The sequence below is a fragment of the Alosa pseudoharengus genome, unplaced genomic scaffold, assembly GCF_046254945.1.
Source record: "Alosa pseudoharengus isolate Yale_2024_CS ecotype anadromous, Long Island Sound unplaced genomic scaffold, YU_APseudo_1.1 YU_APseudo_1.1_scf_63, whole genome shotgun sequence".
Taxonomy (NCBI): domain Eukaryota; kingdom Metazoa; phylum Chordata; class Actinopteri; order Clupeiformes; family Clupeidae; genus Alosa; species Alosa pseudoharengus.
The window spans coordinates 181,394-188,396 of NW_027468852.1; the positions used below are offsets into that span (position 1 = coordinate 181,394).

Consider the following 7,003-nt stretch of genomic DNA (forward strand, 5'->3'; position numbering starts at 1 on the left):
TTAAGAAGAATAGCAATAATAAACAACAATTCAATCAATAGCCTAATAAAAATAACTAAATACTATATGCTACAAACCATAACACATAAGAGAGGCTTATTAAACTTGTTAAAGTTGAGCATCTATAATTTCATACTAACATTACAAGCTTCCTTGTGGGCGAACGTAACAATGGATCAATCATGTTGTAGCCTAACTTGTCTATAAAACGTGGGTGACTGAAACCAATGTTGATTTAATTAAGAAACAAGGCTTCAAATGAAATTGACGTCAAACTATATGAGAACCAATAATGTTAATAATCAGACTAGCAGTAATAGCCCACTTGCCTACTGTTTTGACACTTCTACAAAATCAGTTTGGTAGTCATTTTAATGTAACCTAACTAAAATATGCAGGACTAATAATTTCCACGATTTCTTATGCTTTGCCTCTCGATAAGCGCATGCGCACACACAGCATAGCTTCTACCCATCCCCCACCGACTGACTTTTCAACGAACTCCTTGCCACTGGTGGTGACTTCAACCGTCACTTTTCTGTCATGGATCTGACTGCAAGCTGTACAAACTCTGCCGTCATCATATCCAAGGTAAGAACTACAGTACTTTTGTATGTCAATTGAAAACTGGAATTAATTAGGAAAATACTGTTTTTAGCATTAATGTTAACCAAAACCGTTTGTTAACCGTCATGTTAGAATCAGCTAACGTTAACGTTTGCTAGCGAGCTAACATCGCTAACGTTAGCTGCTAGCTGTTAATGTTAACTTTTCCAATAACTAACTTTACCATTGTATGTAATATCTGGAATGGTAGTAATATCATATTCAACAATAAGTCTGTCTGAGATTTCGTTATGGATGTAAAGTTTTAGTTTGAATTAAATGGCCAAGGCTATCAGGCACGAGTAGATTAGCTAACCTAGCTATAACTTCTAGCTACATTTATAGTGGCTGCTAATCATAGATATATACACTAGATGTCGCCTTGACTACTGCTGTTCATTGGAACGAATGCGTCAATCGAGACGCCATCTTGCTTCAGTGATCCACTCCTCTATAATGCATTAGCGTCAATCTGGACAAAGATCTAGCGAAAATAAAATCACCATAAATCGTCAAAATCTCAAGCAATTATCTAGTTTTTTGGGTTGTTCCAACTGACAGGCATGTATTTATGGTTGAGTCCAGAGAAAACTAAGCTTAAGACGATAATAAAGATACATTTTACCCGTCTAGCCCCACAGACTCCCATTCATTCTGCACTAGCTAGCGGCGGCCCCTATAAGAGGAACAATGAGTAAACTGCAACCAGGTTCGACACAATGAAAGTAAACAGGCTCTTCGTAGACAGGCTCTGGTTGAGGCCACATACCCCTCGTCTCGTTTACTCATGTAAGTTGTAATCTCACCAGAAGTTGCTGTAGATCTGTATAACATTTACCTCTGCTGCTACATAGGCTACTTTTATATGCATGGGTCAGTGCCATGGGCAAACGAGATGTAGCTGAATTCATAAATGACAAAGCCATGAGAAAGGTGATTTTCTTACGTTTCAACAACAAAGAAGCCGATCTGCCATCATTGTGAGAAGTTCCTAAATGTGTCGCTAATCGCTAAAAAGGTTTTCTATCGCTGGGGATGGCCAAACGTCGCTAAATAGGTAACGCTGACAATACAGGAGAACTAGTTTAGCGCTTCAGATCCCTGTACCATGATGGCGGCGGTGTTTACGCATGCTGAGAAGCAGAAGGCGACATCTAGTGTATATATCTATGGCTGCTAATGACTATGCATGCTAACGTGAACAGGGGGTTGACGTAGCTACCTCAATATGATGCCGACAAGTGAAGGGATCTTTAGTTTGTGAAGGGTAACGTGCTAGCAGCTAGTGTTATATTAAGGCATCCTTACACCAGAAGACTTGACCAGATTTGGGTAAGATTATTGAAAGATTGTAGTCTTTTGAGTAAAGCTTGAAAGCCAAATCTTGTCAAAGGTTTCTGATGTATGGGTAGCATTAGGCAAAATGTTCTTCATTTCATAGCCCTTATTTGGTTGTACCTGACTTGTGCCAAGGCATGTGTTCATTTAAGATGCATGTGAGGGCATTAGTGCTTCAGTGATAGTCTTTTCATGTTATGTGTAAGCTTATTTTGCCATTTATTAATCTTAATTTCCCTCTGTTCTCTGTTTGCAGGCAGTGAGTTGTGAGGACTGCTTCCCTGAGAACACTGAGTGCATTCTGGAATATTCCAAATGTGTGCCACTTCCATACAAAAGAGGTTTCAATCCCGCAAGAGTTCACTCACCAGGTAGAGACAGACACACACGTAGAATAGCAAATGACATTATAATGTGTTTGCATGTATTTGTGTCTGTTGCTGTGTTTAGTTTATCCCCTTTTTTTCATGTGTCTGTTTGTTATGACTGTAGTGGGCTCCATCAACAGACCAGGGCAAAGTCGGTCTGTCCTGCTACTACTACATGCTACTTGACTATGTCTGGAAGCCATGGCTGCTGCCCTCAACATGCTGTAAGTGTTTGTGTGTTTTGAATGAGGGCTATGTCACTGTGCACACTCTAATTTGTTTGACAAATGTGCAATGTAATGCATTAATACAGAAACTAATCATCATTATTGTAGCTTTTAATAATAGTCTTGAATTTTGAAGTTTAGCCATGTTTACCATTATGTTGGTGGTAATGTAAATAATGTGATGAATATATGCCAAACTGAGCATAATTGAGTTAAATCGTATTTTCTATTTACAGAAACTGAAACCCTCACAAATAAACTGATATCAAGAATTAACATTGATGGTGATGGTGGCAAGGGTGCCTTCATAAGGTAATTATCATTTTTGTTTAATCAACACCTGATTGACTTACCAACTTATTTTTTAATGTTTGATTGTTATCTTAATCAACAATAACATAATGTATAGCAATTGCTGTTTTATTTTTTTAGGTGCCATCCAGCAAGTCCCAGCCTGGAGCCAGAGGCTGGCACTGCACGTCAGATGGGAGGATCTACTGTATGTTAGGCATCAAAAAGGTGGTTTAAGCAAGAAGGCAAGAGCTTCTGCAGACAGTGTTGCAATTAGGTATGATACTTTTGGAAATTGATCTTAATGCCTTAATTAAAAAAAACGAGGAAAAATCCAACCTTTAAGGACAACAATTTTCTTTGTGAATGAATAATGTATTGTAAATAAATAAGTGTTCCTTAAAGGTTGGATTTTTCCTCATTTTTTTAAATTAAGGCATTAAGATCAGATGATTTTTAAATGTATGTGTATGCTAAGGTTATGTAAACTTATGAGCACAACTGTAATACATATCTCCATTACTTCTAACTATTGCACCTGACGTCTAGGCTGCTATTGTGGGTTTGCTTTTATTTGTCACACAAGCTGAGTTAATTATATTCATGGACAGGGTCAATTGTAACATATTCTTTCTTTCTCTTTTTACAGACACCTCACTTTTACTGCCAAAAGGACCATCAGAGCACCTCTCCCTACCATCTATACCAGAAGAGTACGGACAAGGGCCCAAAATGTTTTAAAGGACATTTCACACCCAGACCATGGACTGTTTAAACCACTGTAGTCAAGCAGAAGTCTCTGTTCTCACTTGAGGCAGGTCATTGAGAGGGGGCGAGTGTCACTGCGTAAGCCCCCTACTGCAGGCGAGAAAGCCATGTTGATTTGAATATTGATTGATAAATACAATAAAGGCCATGTAACAAATTTTATTGCCTGTCGTATATGAATTTTCATGGTAAAGTAAAATAAGTCATTGGGATTTAGCAGGTGTAATTCAAAGTAAATAATGTAATTAAGTGTATGTAAAATTAATATGAAATATTATTTAAGTTAAAGTTGCACAATAAGCTCAGTGTTGGTTATGTAGGACTATCTCACGTTTAAAAAAATTACATAAATCACCATACATAAATCACAGGATTAATTTTAAAAATAAAGGCATAAAGCCTATGGAAAAGCAAATAAAGGCATACACATAAATGCCTGCGAAATTAGCTGTGCCTGGCAGTATATGGGCAGTATATGCGTAGTGCCATGTTTGACATATCAGGGGATATATGGGAACAAGAACAAGAGGTGTCCGGGGTCATATAAGTAGCTAATACTTGAAACATGGATCATATCAGGTGAGAATATGAAGTCTGGATATCTTGCGTGTCGTCGCAGTCCCATTCAGGACTTTTGATATGCTCCTGATATGGCAATTGGCACTAAAATATCAGGAGCATATCAACCAATTTATTTCCTGATATTACACATATCAGGAAATATATCACTATGAATATTCCCTGATTCAGAGCCTTTTCACCCAGTGTGTGCACGTGAGTTATAGTGTCAATGTTTCCTTGTTGTTTTAGCAGAGGGCTGCTGATTCAGCAACCGGACACTGTTTGTCAAACACGTGCATTAGGTGCCAATAGGCACCTAACCCTAGGGTTCATGTAACTCTAATCCTAATCCTTAACCTAACCCTAATCCTAACCCTAACTTGTTGTGACAAAAACTAAATCACACTTAATGACAGTAGGGTTCTGTCATGAACATTTATGACTTGTTTATGTCATATTCATGACAGTGTCATGTCACTCTTAGGTTGATACTGTCAAATGGGCAGCCGTGGCCTACTGGTTAGCGCTTCAGACTTGTAACTGGAGGGTTGCCGGTTCGAACCACGACCAGTAGGCACGGCTGAAGTGCCCTTGACCAAGGCACCTTACCTCTCACTGCTCCCCGAGCGCCGTTGTTGTTGCAGGCAGCTCACTGCGCCGGTATTAGTGTGTGCTTCACTTCACTGTGTGCTGAGTGTGTTTCACTAATTCACGGATTGGGATAAATGCAGAGACCAAATTTCCCTCACGGGATCAAAAGAGTATATATACTGTACTTAAGTAAAGTGTATCCTTCATTTGTCTCATGTCACAAACACAGTTCCACCCCCCCTCCATGGTCGGTTGATCAACGCCTAAAAATGCTCGACATTGTTGATAAACATTCTACCTTTTCTGAAATTCTAGACTGCTAAGACAAATAATGTTGAATGATGTGTTATACCTGTGGGTGGATTGGTTCTCTTCTGTTTGATCCTGAGACACAAGGTAGATGTTCTTATATGATTATTTTGAGGGAGAAGCTTAATCGGTAACACTTTCTATGAAGGTTATATTTATAACGCCCTATGAATGCATTCATAATGTTTTATAAGGTGTCTATAAAGCATTGTAATGCTCATTATTACCATCTATATGTATTCACAAGTCATCATAACCAACTTCATGAGGCATTATGACAACTAATTATGAATGATTATAATTTTAATATGAATAATGCATTATAAATATGTCAAGATCTGCCTACTCACTTGTCAGTTTTATGATGCATCATAACTACTTTGCTTTGCTAAATGCGTATAGTGATGCATAAAGAGTCTTGATTTCTACTGTAGTCCTATTTATATCTATAGCTATAAGTATATGTAATAAAGTTATATAATAATTTATACATCTCCGTACAGCACACAATTATAAACAGCTATGGAATATCATAAGTGTTATTTGTCAGCTCTAAGTAAAGTGACAAGAATATGACCCTATTATTAACAGATATAAGTTCACTGAGTAATTACAGGGTGCAATGAACTACCGAGTCTAGCATCTTTACCCCATATGCACAATATTATACATCACTATGTTAATGTCATAGGTGTTATTTGTCAGCTTTAGGTAAAGTAGAGCAAATGAGGTGTTGTTATAAATAGATATAAGGTTATTATAAACAAATATGAAGCACAATGAACTCACAATGCCACTTAAATCTATCTTGGGACATTATGAAAGATTGTTCGAATCAAAATAGACCTTTGGTTTATGTGACGGTCCCAAATGTGACCGCACATATCTAGCGCCCTGTCGGCACAGACTATGGGTTAGGATACGTTTGATACACGCACGCACACACAAACAAATTCACAAACTCTTTAAACAATGTCACTCGCGCCAAATACATGGAATTTACGACTATACAAAGACTATTTACTATGCATAGCATTTTATTTATGCAAAATTGGTGCACAAACTTTTGTGTAAGGTGTTTGCATGTTGGGTTACCGGCGGCTGCTGCTGCATTCTGTTCCGGTTGTGGCTAGATGGGATACAGCTAACAACGGAAGTCACGTAACAGATAGTGAAATCTCCAGTGAAATCTCCATAGAAATAAACAGTATCAGGACAGGAAGTAATCTAACCCTAATCCTAACCCTAACCCTAAGCTGTATCCCTTCCCACATTCTGTTCCGTCTGACTGTCCGGCAGCATCTGTTCGACTGTCCGCCGAATCTGTTATTAGTTTATAGAGGAATGTTATGTATTTATAACATTATAACCTGTATTTAAGAATGGTGCTGGTCACCTGTATATATGTTCACCCTTTTTGTCAGTGTTTTTCAGTGCTAGTCCAGTCCTGTGTGTTTGACGTGTAGGCCTAGTGACTCTGAGATAGTAAAACAGTTAACAGTTAACAACGGTTTATTCCATATCTAAGTTTTTTTTCCATAGCTATTTAGAACTATTTTTCATTTTTGCTTAGTATATTCCCCTAATCACCTGTAATTGCTTGCTGTGATTTGGTAAGCCTTAAAATTAAATTAACATTTTACACCGCATCGCTGCTGTTCCTCTGACTCTTTGGCCAAAACCCAAAAAGAAGACGAAACTTAAACAGTTCCGTCACAACTGGTGGCAGTGGTGGGATCTTTGGTCAATAGAGGGCAGTAGTTAGATGTTTTTTTTTTTTTCCCCTTTTTGCCTATTTTTGAGATTTTTCCTTACATTTTGGATCCATTGTTCCCCCATCCGTCTCTGGTGGACGGCCTTTGTGGATGTCATGGGACCCAAGAAGGTGCCCGTGGTGCAGCAGAAGGTAGGGGCCATCGGAGGAGAAGACGTGGAGGGCGCTGA

The 7,003-nt window shown here is 38.3% G+C and overlaps 2 long non-coding RNA genes across 2 annotated transcripts; both read left to right on the forward strand.

Annotated features, from left to right (window-relative positions):
- The first annotated feature begins 2,469 nt into the window (after positions 1–2,469).
- LOC143108710 (uncharacterized) lies at positions 2,470–3,003 on the forward strand. Its single transcript, XR_012983780.1, has 3 exons — positions 2,470–2,536; positions 2,776–2,851; positions 2,972–3,003. It is a non-coding gene; the product is annotated as an uncharacterized LOC143108710 (long non-coding RNA).
- Positions 3,004–3,060: 57 nt separating this feature from the next.
- LOC143108717 (uncharacterized) lies at positions 3,061–3,755 on the forward strand. The gene is made up of 2 exons (XR_012983788.1): positions 3,061–3,107; positions 3,480–3,755. It is a non-coding gene; the product is annotated as an uncharacterized LOC143108717 (long non-coding RNA).
- Positions 3,756–7,003: the final 3,248 nt, after the last annotated feature.